General features: G+C 42.8%; 1 long non-coding RNA gene across 1 annotated transcript; it reads left to right on the top strand.

The window, feature by feature from the left end:
- The first annotated feature begins 11,710 nt into the window (after positions 1 to 11,710).
- LOC129177238 (uncharacterized) lies at positions 11,711 to 16,649 on the top strand. The gene is made up of 4 exons (XR_008569600.1): positions 11,711 to 12,648; positions 13,825 to 13,958; positions 16,220 to 16,290; positions 16,374 to 16,649. It is a non-coding gene; the product is annotated as an uncharacterized LOC129177238 (long non-coding RNA).
- The last annotated feature ends 47 nt before the right edge of the window (positions 16,650 to 16,696 follow it).

The following is a 16,696-nucleotide window of genomic DNA, read 5'->3' as shown; positions in this document are numbered from 1 at the left end:
GTGCGGCTGCAGCATTATTCATGTGGAAAAGGTTTGAGCCCTGCACTGCCACTCTGCAAGCAAGCCAACGTGTCATTCACTTCCACTTGAAGCAAAATTAGTGATAGAAGGCACCTTGGAGACATTTTAGCCACATAGAAGTCATGGGAGGCACCTAAATGTGATACAAGATCCAGTTAGCCCTTTACATAGGGCAAGAAACAACAATGAGGCTCCTAAACTTGAGCCAAAATGGACGCCACAAGCCTCACTGTAAGGCAGTAAAATCATGTGATTTCTACCAGCCAGTCAGTGAAGAACAGTAATAATTTAATGTTTTTGGAAATATCATAAAACACAATATACTGTATTATTATAAATATAATGTTAATGATCACAGAAAAAAAGTTACTCAACTAAAAATAATTTAAATGCATTTTTGCGGGTTAAAAAAAGACTTAACCGTTGATCAAAAACATGATTGAGCACTTGAGGCTCCATAGTTCCCTGCCTAAAATGTGCGGTGGAATTTAGATTAAAAAAATGGTTTCATATGTTAACTATGAGCTTCCTCATTTTTATTGTCCTTTTCATTTAAAAAGAAGGATTATGGGGGAATTATGCCTGCAGGCAAAGCCACTGTTGTCCTTCACTTGGAAGCATTGAAACTAGCCCCCATAAACTCTCCCTATCCCTCCCTCTGTGTGTCACTTACTTCATTCCGCCAGATGTGTGAATTTGTGTTAACACAAGACACAGACGGTGCGCACAAACGCCCAGCGTTTACTTGTAAGGTTCCAGTTGGTACAGCTCTGTCTCTAAAAGCCCCTAGTTTGATGCCCTCGTCTCATGGTATCCAACCCCCACTCGCTCTGCATCCCCTCAGGCCTCTGTGGGTGTGTGTGAGTGAGTGTGTGCTTGTATAAAATGGCTACTGAACCAAGAGGGTATTGTTTCTCTCCATCAGGGTTTCACTTCTGTGCACGTGTTCAGATACAAGTTAAAGCACGTAGAATGAGCGTATTTAGACCCTTTTATGGATTTTCACTCAGCCCTACGTTTCATTTTAGCACCCCTTAAAACACAAATGGTAATGATCGTGCATGACATACTTATTATGAATGCATTTTATTTTGGACCAGACCATGGACATATGCTTAATATCAGTGGTTCTCAGCTGGTTTGTCTGCGGGACCCACCATTAACCCCTCAATGACAAGTGGTGACCCAAATTGCGGAGATTTTTCAACTCAAACCTCTCATATGTAGTATATTTTAAGGGGACTGTTTTCAACGCAACATGAGCTGCTGCGCTGAGGCGCTGTTTATGGTGCAGTCTTCTCCAGCAGATATCTGCAGCAGTGTGCTGGACGTACAGCACATTAAATCTCCACTCTATGTCGTTCCTCTCCCACTCAAGCTTGACAAAGTCGCCCAGAAACATGGCATGCACCTTGCAGCGTCGTAGCAAGCAGATACCGCAGACAAGAACATTAGGTGCATTCATAGACATTGGGTCATTACAGTTTTACATTTTTCTCCCAGGCAAAGACCCGCGACCCACTGAATACGGCGCCGTGACCCACCAGTTGAGAACCACTGCTTTATAAGACATACACCACTGCCACTACAAGTACCAGAATGCATTGCATAGCTGGCGCATTGCCAGTGTAGTTTCTTTGAATCAAGTCTAAGAGGCAATTTTATGACTCTCATCACATTACCATGTATATTTCTTATCTAAATTTTATCTGCTCAAAACAGTGGTTCATGCAGGCAAGTACAACCCCTTTCAGGGTCAGGCGGCATTTCAGTTAAGTGCTCTATTGTGAAAGTGAACATATCAGTGAGTTAAATATAGCTTTCCCATAAATCATAATGGGAATAGAAATAATCCATTCCACAGTCAAACTGTTACCATCCGAAAACATTTATTAACTATACAGGCAAATTTTTTTAAACAACATTTTAACATTTTTAACTGTCATACAACTGTAAAAAGCAGTTTGCCACTTTGTAAAACTAAGCTGAAACAAAATTACTCTAACAGACGTTGGGAGAGAGGCTTGCTGATAACTGTCTGCTTCATGCATTGCGCTTTTTGACTTGCAGCGTAAAAGCAACTGCTGTACAATAAAACTGAACTAAAATAAAGCTGCACTGGCGTGGAGAATGAAGGTTGGCTGGTGACTGTCGGCTTCATGCAGCGCTCTTTTTATCATTCTTAATTGACGTGTAAAAAGAAGTTAACCATTGTACTGTCGTCCGTCATTTATCGTGGTTAATTGGTTAGTTTCCGCGAAGTAGCATTCAGTATTAATAAGAAGAAATAGTTTTGTAGTTAAAGCATCGAAAACCTTTTTATGACTTTCTAAACACGTTTTTTTTTTTTACCATTATTAGAGCCCTGTAGCACTGTATTAGAGCGCTGCCGACATAAATCGTCACCTTTACACTCCTATTATATCCATTTACACCATAGCACACAGTCTACTAGATCACTGCAGGGACAAAAGAGACGGCCGCTGCTTTAAGCATTAGCAAATTACCGAGCTAACTAGTTAGCCTCCAATTTAGTTATTCTAAACTTAAGAAAGTGTTTCAAAAGGAGTGGGGAAGAAGGACAAAGTAAGAAGTCAAAAACTTACCACTTCCACATGGAATGAGAGGAGAAATTTTTTCACTATGTTATGTCGGACATGCCAGGGCTGACTCCATACAGTGTGAAGATAATGTCTCATCAATATAACATTACTGATGCCTAGTGACCAGAATACTACATGATTCATCTATTTTTGACTAATAACAGTTCATAGTCAACCAAAAAACTGCAATCATTTATTAATTAATTTTGAAAAAACGGGAGGGAGCGATGTTCGAATGATAGTGAGGAATGACTGTACAGGGAAACTGTCATACAAGTGTAAAAAAAGTATAAAATAATAAACTAAAATAAAACCAAACCACGAGAGAGAGGTGCTTTTAACATTCAATATGGCCAGACAAGTGTAAAAAGAAGCTAACCGCTGTAGGACCTGTTTCAATTTAAATGACACGCAAGTGTAAAAATAAGTTAAGTACTGTGTCCTTGGGCCGCGAGCCGTTCCACATAAACACTAAACATAGCTGGCTTGGCAAAGCACTGTAGTACTGAGCAGCCAGGACGGAGACATGCGGACAAATTTTCATGATAAATTCAGTTATTATTCTCATTGTCATGGTAGCAACTGGAAACGTTCAATGATGACAAAAGCATGAAAAAAAACAAAGAAAAAAGTCAACCGGAGATGCTCACTGAACTGAAGTCTTCCTTGAGCAACATCACAGTGGGACCTCCAAGTTATGTGTGACTTTCAAAACGCATTCTTCCCCAATATTTTCAACTGTTTCCATACTGTACAACCTTTAGGGCATTCAAATTTCATAACTAAAGCTTTCATGTGAGGTATTTTATTGATGATCCATTCCATCCTCTCATTCAATCCCCAATGCTGGACAAAGTGCCACCTATGCCGATCGTATTTGCTGCAAACTTGATCAGACTGCATCAGGTCGTGTGTTTTCTTGGTGTGTACAACATGAGTGAAGCGTGGAAAGAAGGCGACAACGGGCAGCAGGGACAAACCCGTCAGCCACTCAGATCACATCAGGTCTGTCGGGACACATTGGAGCATAGCGAGCCTGATGGGATGTAGCCGGCGGGGGTGCGAAGAAGGCCAGATGACATACAGTCGCAGGGGCGGAAGGATAAGAATGGAGGATGGCACGTCCTGCTTGCCTTGAATGCTCAATATGCTCCAACAACATGGATCCTGACGTACATGATGCAGTAATTATAAAGTAACACCATACCGCCACACACACTTACAATAATCCATGCATGCAGACATGTCTACCCCCATTTAACATGTGTGCTCAGAGCAACCGCCATAAACATGTAGCCTGGATCTCCCACCAGATAACCTACATCTCCAGCAACATGGCACATATGCTAATGCAAAAGGCAGGACTTTTATGGGCTGCACACGATGCATATGCTTTGCGCGTGTGGGTAAATGTGCAGACATGCTCAGGGAACATATGTCCGCAGGGGGATAAGTGGGAAATAGACACTTCTCTTCATGCCTGTTCTTTAATTGGGGCATTTATTGTTTTTTTGTTGGTGCTGTTTACCTCATTAAATTAAAAGGCACACATATCAGCAATGCAGCATGTTTCAAGGTCTATATAAGCGAACAAAAATGGTGCTCTCAGCCATTAAGTCGCAAATTAACATATCGTTATGACTGTGGGATATGCCAGCCTGCAACCGAAGACGCTTTTTTACATTTTCACACTAATCAAGTTGACTTTAACATGTTGGATTTCAGTTTGATTTGCTTTCATCGCAAATATTGTTTTCCCCCACAGCTGTGTGTGTGCGTGTATGCGTGTGCGTGTGCGCGTGTGTGTGTGTGTGTGTGAGAGAGAGAGAGAGACACACGGCCATGTCATCTTACTAAATTTCAAGTATGTTTGTGTTAGGGGGGAAGGTTTAAAAGGGCAAATTGATCTAATATTGAATGTTCCGTATTGGTTTTACTGTAATTCTTCTCTAATTCTTAGTTTATTCAATTGCATCTCCTCGAGGCTGCTAGCTATGGAAATAAGGTCTTTTTTCTCCCTTTTTTTGCCTGTGTAAATTGCAGCTATCACCTCCAGCCTTTTGAACAAGATTACCCAGATGGCCTTGCACGGTGTGCCTCAAGTTTTATTTTTCTCTCCTTCATGGCTGCAGGGAGAAGGGAGAGCGAGCCGGGAAGCCTCCTGAAGGCTGCGGGCGAAGCTAGGAGGCAGCAGCTGTGGCAAAGAGAGATCTGGGGGAAGAAGAAGAAGAGTGAGTTGGGGAGGAGTGTGTGAGCGCCAGCGGCTGAATTAGACTGGTGCAGGGGGGCGTTTTGTGTGTGTGTGTGTGTGTGTGTGTGTGTGTGTATGAAAGAGTGCGGGGACCAAAATCTAAAGCCAAGAATACCAGCTATTATGAACAGTACCCTCTACCTGCTTTGGCTGTCAATAGGACCGGAATAAGCCTCGGAGGCTGGTGGGTATACAAATTTAGGGGTGTGCACGTATCTTAGAGTAAACACCTAAAAGTTTACATTTGCTTCCAGAACCCTAAAATTGAAGCCAAAACCCTTAGTCAAGTTCAGCAGTTCTCCTTAAATCTTACTTCCCAAAGATCTTCCCCATTTTCATCTCCCCGTGAACACCTCCTTCAGACGCTGCTAAAGCTTCTGCCCTCCTGACCTGTTTGCAACCAAGTCAACCTGAGGCCAGTCAAGCCCAAAAGGCCTCTTTCCTCTACTTGATGACCTTTCCCCTGGTGTCTCCCAGCAGGTTTTTAGGTTGCCTTCAATACAAGAACCCATAACCCGCCCCCCAACACCCCCTCCTAACGTCTCCAACCAGCTGGCTCCACCACAATCACTGCATATTCAGAGTCCACAGAGAGTCCACAGATGTGTCCTAAATTTTGGAGCTGCACCTTTAGGAGGACCCAGACTATGTACTGGTTTACTAGCAGTGACACACAACAAATCTTGGAACACGGGATGCTGTGAAGTATAAATAAAGTTGCATTTGAAGATGTCTTGGTAAATGGTCTTTCGCTTTGACACTGCTAGAACATTTACCTACTGATGATACAGCATCAGGGGGTTCCGTATCTTGCCCAAAGACACTTCAACACAATCACAGGAGGGCCGAGGATGGAACACGCAACCTTCAGGTTGGGAGGCAACCACTCTACCACCTGAGCCATGCCGCCCCATCTTCAAGCTGGGACAACTTTTCTGTGGTGTATTTGAATTTCATCTATTATCCCCATTCCCTCTGGACTGAGGACAACATTTTAACAGTTGACCAGTCAATCAATAAACTAACCAAGCCAAACCAAACCCTTATTCTGACGACTGACTATTGTAATCCTTACTACCGTAACCTCAAGTAAACCGTCCAATCAACTAACTCGCTAATACACAAACTAACCAATCAAATAATCAACCTATAAGTCAATCAAACAGGTCACCCTACTCTATCCACTTAAATGTAACCCCAACCTCCAATTAATCAACCAACCCAATCATCAACCCACCAGCCAATCCTAAACTCCTGCAACTCAAACCTTAACCCTCACTATCCTAACCCAAACAAACACACTCATTCAGTCACCAAACTAATCAACCACCTGTCAGCTAGTCAACCTTAATCTCCTAACACTAACCCGAGGTCGAAATAAAGTAAGCCTAACCAAACAACAAATCAAACAACCAAATAATCAACCCACCCAACCAAACAAACCAATTAATGAATCCACCTACTGTACCAAGCAATCAACCAGCAATTGAACCCAACCATAGATACCCTACTCTACAGCTACATGGCAAACTATCTAAATCAACCAACTAATCAACCCATTAGTCAACCAGTTTCTCAAACAATTCATCAATCAAACAACCACCCAAATATAACCCTCACTTGCACCCCAACTACTGTAAAACCAACCAACTGTCTAAATATTCCAACCACAAGTCAAATAACCAACCATCCAACCAAAGTTACCCTAACTCTGTAACTCAGACACAAACTACGCTAAGCTCAACTACACAGGCAACCAACCAAATAACAATAATAATAATAATAATTAACTAGCCCAGCAATCAAACAACCACCCAACTAATCTTAACTGTAACTTCCCTACTCAACCAAACCACCACTCAATCTACCAACTAGTCAATCAACAAACCAATCAAATAATCAACCTATAAGTCAAATAATAAACCACCCCCCCCATTCTAATCCACTAATTCTAACTGTCCTTAAACAACAACCCAACGAATCAACCTATCAGCCCGTCGACCAAATTATAACCAAGCCATTCATCGGACTTAGTTGAAAAAAAAAACAACCATAATAAAAAGTGCGCTAATGCTGTAGTGGTTATTGTTGTGCAAGTGCTGAGCTTTGTCATTGGCTTTCCACTCAGCGTAACCCTGGACATAATCTGCTGCTGGTTTAGTGCCCCCAGGTAGAATATGATTTTCATACATTAAGGTGGCACAGAGATAGAGGGGAATTATGCAGAGAGTTAAAGTGTTCACCTGTTTATTATTCTAACACGTGACGAACTACAGCCAACATCCACACTAATCTCTAAAAGAACACACCCTAGCCCTCAGATTGCTGATCTTGGCTTGGAGGCAACGGTAGAAGGAGATTCTCACCTGAGATAAAGGTGAGAATGGAGGTGCATATCTAAAATATGTGCACAAAAACATGCTTAAATGGTCATGGTTTAGTTTATTTAGAACATGCTGAACAAAGCTACATCAACGCAAATGGTGTGTTTACACAGTTCAAAATGTCTGAAAAGAAATAGGAAGAAGCATAGCTTATTTAATCATACTCCAATAGTAGGATATTACTCTTATTTGTTTAGTAACATTTTACCCCCTGTCATAACGAACAACTTTTTTCTTTTTTTAAATCTTGTTCTTATTTATTCTCATGGCTGGAGGTAGAATGTGTTGGTTGATGAGGGGCTGAAATGAACCGAGCCTTAGCCTGAGCCCGGGGGGCTGGCGCATATCTTAGCATAAGTGATGGCCGACCGGAGGGCTCAAACCTTGCTGAGAGAGCCCCGAGGACAGCAACGCTGACAGATCATGTATTTATAGGTCTGTTGAAAGACCTCTATTGTGTCCCACATAGCCTGGGAGCACGTCTGTCCTCTGTATTATAATAAAGCCAGTGGCCTTACTGCTATGATGGATGGGTGGCCCTTGAATGGGCGAACTCTGGAATCATTAGAGCGGGTTCAGGTCTGCCCATGTGAAAGGCTCAGACGCTGGCAGTGCAGTTGTATGCTTTTAATCAAGGCCAGGTATCCCATATTAATTGCGAGAGAAAAGCGAGAAAAGGGCAGAGGCTTCTTTGCTGCTGTTTTTTTTCTGCCAGAGGATACATTTGCAATTATCTCAACGGCTTTAAACGCCCCGCAGGCTTTTTCAATACAGGTTAGAGTGAGGCACCTATAGCGTTTACAGGCAGCTTCACTGGGCAGGTTTCATTGCTAAGGAAATTCCATCACAGCTCCTCTGAGCCATTTTAGTGCAGCCATGATGGTAAAAGACATGGAGTAGAAGGAAAACTCTCCAAAAAATTGAGAGTGTAGAAAGAAAAAGATACATGCCAAAAAAAAAATGCTGCTTGACTTTTTCAACGCCTTGAGCCTCACAAGCCGAGTGGTGTTTGAGCGGTTTCCCAATCGCATGTTCTTCTGTTACCTCTGGAGTAGAATATAAATGATACCCTCTCAGCGTACAGTCAATGCCAAAAGGGCCTGCAGCAGCCACGGTCCGGTCTAAAATTCCTCACTGCAAGTGCGCCTCCACTCAAGCCCTGACTTTTTTAAACAAAACAAAAGACCAAGAAAAAAAAAAGCTACAGCATCTCAAGGAGCACTACCTGAAATCCTCCAGACCAATTTTCATCAGGTGACGTGGTACTAAAATAAAGGGAACTAATTGTCACTGCTTGGGGACAAGGACAGGGTGAGAAAGTGACAGGCTGGATTTAGTTCCGATTTAGTGTTTAGTAGTCTTCATGTACACTAGATGCATTGTACATAAAAATCAATATAAAATACCATATATATGGGCATTTACACTACAGATATCCCTTTCATATCCGATTCACATGCGATCACGGCCTGATTCAGTTTTTTTCTGTTTACATTGCCATGTTGCACATCTACGTACAAAGACACATAAGGGCCTAAATGAACTGAAACAGAAAAAAACAATACTACAAGAATAAAGGGGGTAGAATTACAAAAATAAATAGTTGTAATGTTACAATGACCACAAAAGAATTTTTTACGAGACTAAAGTCACAGTGTTATGAGAAATCAGTGGGAATTTTACGAGATTAAAGTGCTAATACTATGACCATGAACATAACTTTAAGTTATAGTTTTGAATACATAATTCATCCTCCAATTGTTGTTTTTTTCAGGAAAACAACAAGAAAAGAAGTTGCGTTGTTGAATTTTTACAAGGGACAATAACGTTGTTTAAAAAGTTTACTTTGGTACCTGTTTTTAAAAGTTGCACATTTTAGTGGCCTAAATGACAAAGCTTTGTGCAAAATTGTCCCATGTAAACACCTCTTAAAACGGGCTAATGAAACAGGCAACGTTTTTCTCAGGAGGTTTTTTTCTTGCTATACAGTCATCCCTCGTTTATTGCGGTTAGTTGGTCCAGATCCGACCCGTGACTCGTGGTAAGTGACTTTTTAACTTGCAGTACTTGCTGCAGTAGCTATTGTCTCATCAATGTAACATAATGTAACATTACTGACATTTGGTGACCAGGAATGCCCCTGTTTGTGGTTAAGGAAAGACTCATGTCGCCAATGCACTTCAGGCACTTTATTAACAAGCGGAGACCACATATGCAGTGAACATTCACACAAGAGCTGCTGTCAGCCACAACTCACGCCAGTCATTCCCACTCCAGCTTCCTTGAACACTGAGTAACACAGACCCCTCACGTCATTTCCTAGGCTCAGCCTCTTAAAGGCGCATGCAAGACACAGATATAACAATATCTGTGTCTTTCAATGCGTTTTCCGAATGTCAATTTGTATTTTAATTCATTTAGTCATTTTTATGCATGGAAATGCTTAATTTAGGCCAAAAACATATAAAATGTGCTTAAACATGCATCTTTTTTGATTAATAATAGGCTGTAGTCAACCACGAGACAGCATGATTTATTAACTCATATATTTTGAAAAACTGTGATAGAGTGAAGCCATGAAATTCAAATCGTGATGTGGCGAGGGACGGCTGCATTGTGACTTCAAACGATTCATCACAACTTTATTCTCGTAGCCTGACCAATCTTTTCGGTCGTGCAGTGAGGTTCATGGCTGGCGAAGCACTGACTCCTTTGGAGATGTTTTATGTTCATACAGGTTGCTCATTAAGTGAAGCCATGAAATTCGGATACTTTGTTGTATAAGTCTGATCACCTTATGGTGAGTTTGGGTATATCATCCTCCATCTTGACGGTCAAATTCATTCATTCTGTAGAGCTTACAAATATGTTGAATGCATTTGATTTTCGGCGAGCTACTACTAGCAGAAAGAAAAAAAACAAAAAGATTAACGCTCTGTGGAAGGTCGTCAGTGACACGCACGCCCCAAACCCTTCAGGATGCAGCGGTACAGCAAGTGCCTCGCGGATGACATTTCTATTTATTTTATTGTGAATAATGACATCACATATACACTGAAGGCATTACACAGGCTGTAGAAAATCATGGTGTATAATTAAAGTTTCTGCAACATTATATGATTGGCGACATGCTGACAACACAAACTAACACAAACTCACTGTGCACGGTAGGCGGGGCTTGCGCAATAAGCCGAGATGCCATGCCCACAGTGGCCCCTTCTCTGGTTTCTTCCCTGTACAGTTGTCACTCGCTACTTTTTGTACTAGTACTAAAATACTAAAATACAAATACAGTTTAAGGCAGGGGTCACCAACGTTTTTTCTTGCGAGAGCTACTTTTAGAAAATGAAAATGGCCACGAGCTACTCATTTTTGTAGAAATGATTTTCATACCTTATTTCAACCCAAACAGATGAAATATGCTTGTTCTCGTTCACTCTGAGGAAAACAGACACACGACAGTGTATTGAGGTGGGCAAATGATCAAGTTCATTTTCATTTATTGGGTGATGAATGAATTCATGTATTACCGTCCCAGGACTAGTGCCCACGCGACAGTTGTTTTCTGAACGAGAAATCTCGTCACGTTTTAATCTTGCGAGGCCTTGTGACATGAGATCTTGTGACGTCCCTAATAGAAGCACAAGATTATTGGTCACAAGCATTTTAAATAGTAAAACGTATAGGTACACGATGAAATGAACAATTATGATGATGATGAAGACATGAACGGCACGGCGCGAGCTGATGCTTTAACCTTTCTCTTTTCCTCTTTTTTCTTTACATACGGAACAGTGCTTTCATTCACGCCATATAGCGACTTAGGGCGGCAACAGTTCTTCCTCCCCTCGACATATCCAGAAATTCCACCTTTCCCTGCAGTGTCGTTATCGTTTTTTGGTGCTTGGGTTTAGTTTAGAATGAGGCCACTTCAACCATGTAGGGTAAATCCTGCATGCAATAATGCTATTTTTTCTAAAAGAACCCAGTTTTATTTGCCGTTTATCATCCAGCTCGTCAATTCGTGGTCCAATCAAAGCCCATTTAACTCCTGAAGACTGTAAACATTCATCACACAGATGAATTCCTCCGCTTGAAATAATGACTGGGAAAAAAGTAGCCATTATATTAAAATAAAGGTATTTATGAGCCTTCAATCTCGAATGTGTCTACTGTGAGATATCTTTGAAAATTTGAAATCAGCTCCTGAGGCTGAGGCAGGGGGAAGACAGAAGGGTGGGTGAGGAAAGGAAAGTAGAGAGAGAAATGGCACAGGAGAGATGTGGGAGTTGTTTTGCTTTTTTGCCAAGGGTTACATTTATAATTATCACACTGGTGTAAAATGGCCACAGGGGGCTTTTTCAATAAGGGTAGGACGCATCCACGGTGCAGAGTATTCAACTAAAGATCAACACAGAACAAGAAAATGACATGGTGCAGCAAGCTATCATCACTCGGACTATGTTCTTTGCCGTGGCTCCATCCATTGACCCTGCACTTGTAAGTGAAAGTGAGGCAGTGATGACCACAGATGCTTTCTGCGGGCGCCGTCGCGATGCAGTGATGACTAGAAAGAACCATCAGAGAGACGCACACCACAAAACACACGACATAATGCTTTCATCTTATTCCTTTTCAAATGAGCGTGAGTTCAGGAAGGCTATGGTTGGCAATTAATTTTAATCTTAAAGCAATACTATGTAATAATTGTACCTTCAACCAACAAAAACAGTCAATGGCAAGAGTAGTTTCTGTGTCAAAGCTATGTCAACGCCTTTTGTAAAAAATATAATAAAATAAATAGTAGACCAGTCAGGGCACCTCTCATGTCTGGGCTAGCTTCAATGCTAACACTACTGTTTGTAAGGTTTTTTTCTCTTAACATGCCAACTTTTTCTCTGAAGATGACATTTTTTTTGCATGGGAAAACTATTGTCAGGCTCAGGGAGCTGTGTTTGTTGGAATCCGAAATGCAGACACAGGAATGAGTCCAAAAGTTCAATATATATTTTATGTAGAAACAAAGGAGGCCAAAACACAGGAACTTAAGGCGACGGTGCAGAAACTAAGGAGGGCACCGTGGGCAAAAAACAAGGACAACACTGAACAAAAAGGTACTGGAAGTACAACATGAGCTGGACGGAGGTCTGGTGCAGCAGGACGACTGAGCTGGTTGGAGTGGCAAGATGAACTTCAACGGGAGGATAAAGGTAAGTGGTAGCAGGAGAAATGCACATGGTCTGGAAGCACAACCATGGAGAATAATCCAGCGCTGGCTGGCTGCAGGTGAGGAGACTAAAAACGATGCTGATTGAAAACAGTTGCAGGGATCCGGCAGATCCGCCCAGCTCAGGAGGCGTCACAATCTGAACAAGTCAACAGACGAGAAGTAAGCAATATCACACAACATAAACGGAAAACAGCACAAAACTATAACAGGCGACAAATGTCACCGAAGAGCGTGACAACTATTGAACTATTCAACTTTTGATATCCTCTGCCTTTTTTCCTCAAAACATGACAACTTTTTTCCCGTAACTTGAAAAGCTGGTGTAATATTTTGTCATTTTTTTACTCAGAATGTTGCTGCTGTTTTTTGCTGCTGTTTTTACACTTTACCGCATCTCTTCAGGTAATATTGCACCGTGTCCACTGGAGCGTGATGATTTTTTTGAGTGATGGTGGAGAATGAATGATTTTGAACATTTTTTTGGTTATAATAATGGGTTTTTATTCTTCATTTCAGTTTTATTTTCGGAATTCTACATCTGTTTCCTCCTAACTTTAAAACTTTTTTTTCTTCTAATGGTCCAGAAGTACAGAACTTTTTCTCATAAGTTTAAGATTCTTATGTCATGCTTTTTTTCTCGACTTTATTCTCGTAATGTTACAGCATTTTTCTCCTCATATTACAACTTTTCCAAGTCACATTTCAATTTTTTGACATAACTTTATGACTCATACTTTTTTTTCAACTTTGCTCTAGTGCCGTTAAAAATGTATTCTCGTGAAATTACTTTTTAATGTAACATTTACATTTTTTCTCGCAAATTTACGACTCTTACGTCTTCCTTTTTCTCGACTTTGTTGTCGTAACTTTATAACATTTTTCTCGTGATATTACAGCTTTTTTACATTACATGTCAACTTTTTCTATTAGTTTAGGAATATTATGTCATACTTTTTTCAACTTTATTCTTGTGACATTTCAACTTTTTCTCATAATATTCATTTTCACATAACGTTACATTTTTTTCTGTACGTTTATGACTCCTACAGCATAGTTTTTTTCTTGACTTTGTTGTTCCTCGTACTATTATAACTTTATTCTGGTAAATGTGCGACTTTATTCTTGTAGCGTTACAACTTTTTCTCGTAATATTATGACTTAGTTTTGTTAAATTTACAACTTTGTTCTCAGTTATATTTGTTCTCATATTATGACTTTATTTATTTATTTGTCACAATCTGCGTTGACACTGGTTGGTATTTTGGATCATTTTATAGTTTGGTTTTTGGATTGCCTTTCCCTTGTTTTATTACTGCTTTTGGATTTACCACTCAGATTCCGGGGTTCTCGAGTTGGGCGGAGCTACAGGACGTGCGCAGCTGTTCCTCATTTTCATTCTCCCTGGCCGCGGGTCACATCCGTCCTTCTTCTTCCCCTCTTGCGGCTGGATTTGGTCAAGAAGAAAGATGGTACGCTGCATCCAAGCATTGAGTTCCGCGCCCTTAGTAAAGATTACTGTCTGTAATAAATATAACGCAGTTATATTCACTAAACTTGACTTACGCAATGCCTAGCACCTGGTGCGGGTATGGAGAGGGGATGAGTGCAAGACTGCCTTCGACACCCCGCTTGGGCATTTTGAGTATTGCGTCATGCCCTTCGGTCTCACTAATGCCCCTGTCGTCTTTCAGTATCTCATCAATGACATCCTTCGTGATATGATCGGCCGGTTCGTGTTTGTTTATTTGGACGACATTCTTATTTTCTCTCGTTCCACTCAGCAACACAGGCAGCATGTCCGTCTTGTCCTTCAAAGACTCTTGGAGAATAAGTTGTTCGTTAAACCTCAGAAATGTATTTTTCACATGTCTTCAGTGTCCATTTGGGGTTTTATTGTGGAGAAAGGGCAGCTTAGACCCGACCCAGCCAAAATCCAGGCTGTGGCCAATTGGCCCACTCCTACATCAAGGAAGCTGTTGCAGACGTTCCTGGGGTTTGCCAATTTTTACCGGCGTTTTATACGGGATTTCATCAAGGTGGCGGAACCTCTGAATATGCTCACATCATCCAAGGTTCCCTTTTGTTGGTCTCCGGAGGCGGACCGAGCCTTTCGGCGCCAGAAACATGTTTTTATTTCCGCTCCGGTGCTTGTTCATCCTAACCCTTCTCTCCCATTTTTTGTTGAGTTTGACGCGTCCGACACCGACGTCGGTGCTGTGTTCTCTCAGCGCTCCACAGATGATCAGAAGCTGCACCCCTGCGCCTTTTTCTCTCGACGCCTCTCACCTGCAGAGAGGAATTATGACATTGGCAACCAAGAATAATTGGCAGTCATACTCGCCCTACAACAGTGGAAACACTGGCTCGAGGGTCTTGCACACCCCTTTCTTATCTACACGGACCAACGGAACCTCTCCTACATCCGTTCTGTCCAGCGCCTTAATCCATGTAAGCACGGTGGGCCCTCTTCCTCACTAGGTTCGATTTCTGCATCACATTTCGCCCCGGTTCCTTCAAATGGAAAACCCGATGCCTTGTCCAGGATGTATTCCTCGGCTGTGGAGGATTCCATCCCCAAGACCATCCTTCCCCAGTCTCGGATCCTGGGGGCCTGCGGTGGCGGAGGCCTGCAAGGATTCTTCCCCTCCTGTCGGAGGTCCTGGTCTGGGCTCATTGCTCCAAGATTGCCTGTCACCTGGGTGCCCGACGTACGGCGTTCCTTCTCACTCAGTGTTTCTGGTGGCCAACCCTCCATGCGGACACCAAGAGCTTCGTGGCAGCTTGCAACAACTGTGCACGAGGCAAGCCTTGGCTGGGTTGCTTCACCTCCTCCCTATCCCTTCTTGTCCTCCTCAAGAGGCTTCACTGTCATCCTCACCATTGTGGATAGGTTTTCCAAGTTCACGCACTTCATACCTCTCTGTAAACTCCCCTCCTCCCTTGAGACAGCCAAGTTGCTCATCCAGCATGTGGTTCGCCTTCACGGTATTCCTCTGGACGTGGTGTTGGACAGGGGTCCTCAATTCTCCTCTGCCACATGGAAAGCCTTCTGCAGGTGCCTGGGAGCATCGGCCAGTTTATCTAATCCAATCTAACGGACAATCGGAGCGTGCCAACCAGGATTTGCGGGCAGCCTTGAGGTGCATGTGCCATCAGCGTCCTTCTTCTTGGTCCACTTATCTCCCTTGGGTGGAGTACGCCCACAAACTTCACCTCCCAAGAGGCTGGTTGTAAGGTGCCCTCTCTGGCCGCCCTCCTTCGCCATGCCCACCTCGTTTGGCACAGAATGAGGTCTGCACTATCCCGCACCGCCACTGCAAGCCGGCTCCCGCCTACAAGCCCGGTCAGAGGGTATGGCTGTCATCTCGGGATATTTCCCTGGCAGGAGAATCTAAGAAGCTGGCGCCCATATTTATCGGCCTCTATGAGGTGGAACGGATGATCAATCCGGTGACGGCTCGTCTGAAACTTCCTCCTTCCCTTAAGATTCGTCCCGTCCACCATGTTTCCCACCTGAAGCCAGTTGTCTCCAGTGCCCTGAGCCCCCCATTGGTTCCTCCTTCACCCCCCCGGCAAGTGGAGGGCCATCTTGCTTACACTGTCAAAGCTATTCTGGACGCCAGGAGACGGGGCAGTTTCTGGTCGACTGGGAGGGCTATGGTCCCGAGGACCGTTCTTGAATATTCCGTTCGCTTATTCTCAATAACCTTATTTCTGATTTTTATCGTAGGTTCCCAGACAAGCCAGGTGGTGTCCATTGAATGTGGTGGGGGGATACTCTCACACTCTGCGTTGACACTGGTTGGTGTGTTGGGTCATTTTATGGTTTGGTTTTTGGATTGCCTTTCCCTTGTTTCATGACTGCTTTTGTGTTTGCCACTCAGATCCTGGGGTTCTCGAGTTGGGCGGAGCTTCAGGACGTGCGCAGCTGTCCCTCATTTTCATCACCCTTTTTATTCTCACCTGTGGCGGCTGGGTGGCACTCGGTGATTCTTCCTGGGTGAGCCTCCATGCCATGTGCTCTCTCTTCTGCTGTTGGTCATCCCAGGTGCCATCCAGTCCAGCCTGGTTTCTCTGCAGTACGTGTGTAGCTCCGCCTGACCGGTTTTGTATTTGTTGAGATTATTTTTGCTCCTGTTTTTCCGTGATGTACTTTTGTTCCTTTGGCATCGTAGTTTTACTTTTCTGTGCTGTTAATAGAAACCAT

This window comes from Dunckerocampus dactyliophorus, chromosome 2 (assembly GCF_027744805.1).
Source record: "Dunckerocampus dactyliophorus isolate RoL2022-P2 chromosome 2, RoL_Ddac_1.1, whole genome shotgun sequence".
NCBI lineage: Eukaryota > Metazoa > Chordata > Actinopteri > Syngnathiformes > Syngnathidae > Dunckerocampus > Dunckerocampus dactyliophorus.
This window is presented reverse-complemented; position numbering and strand designations above follow the sequence as displayed.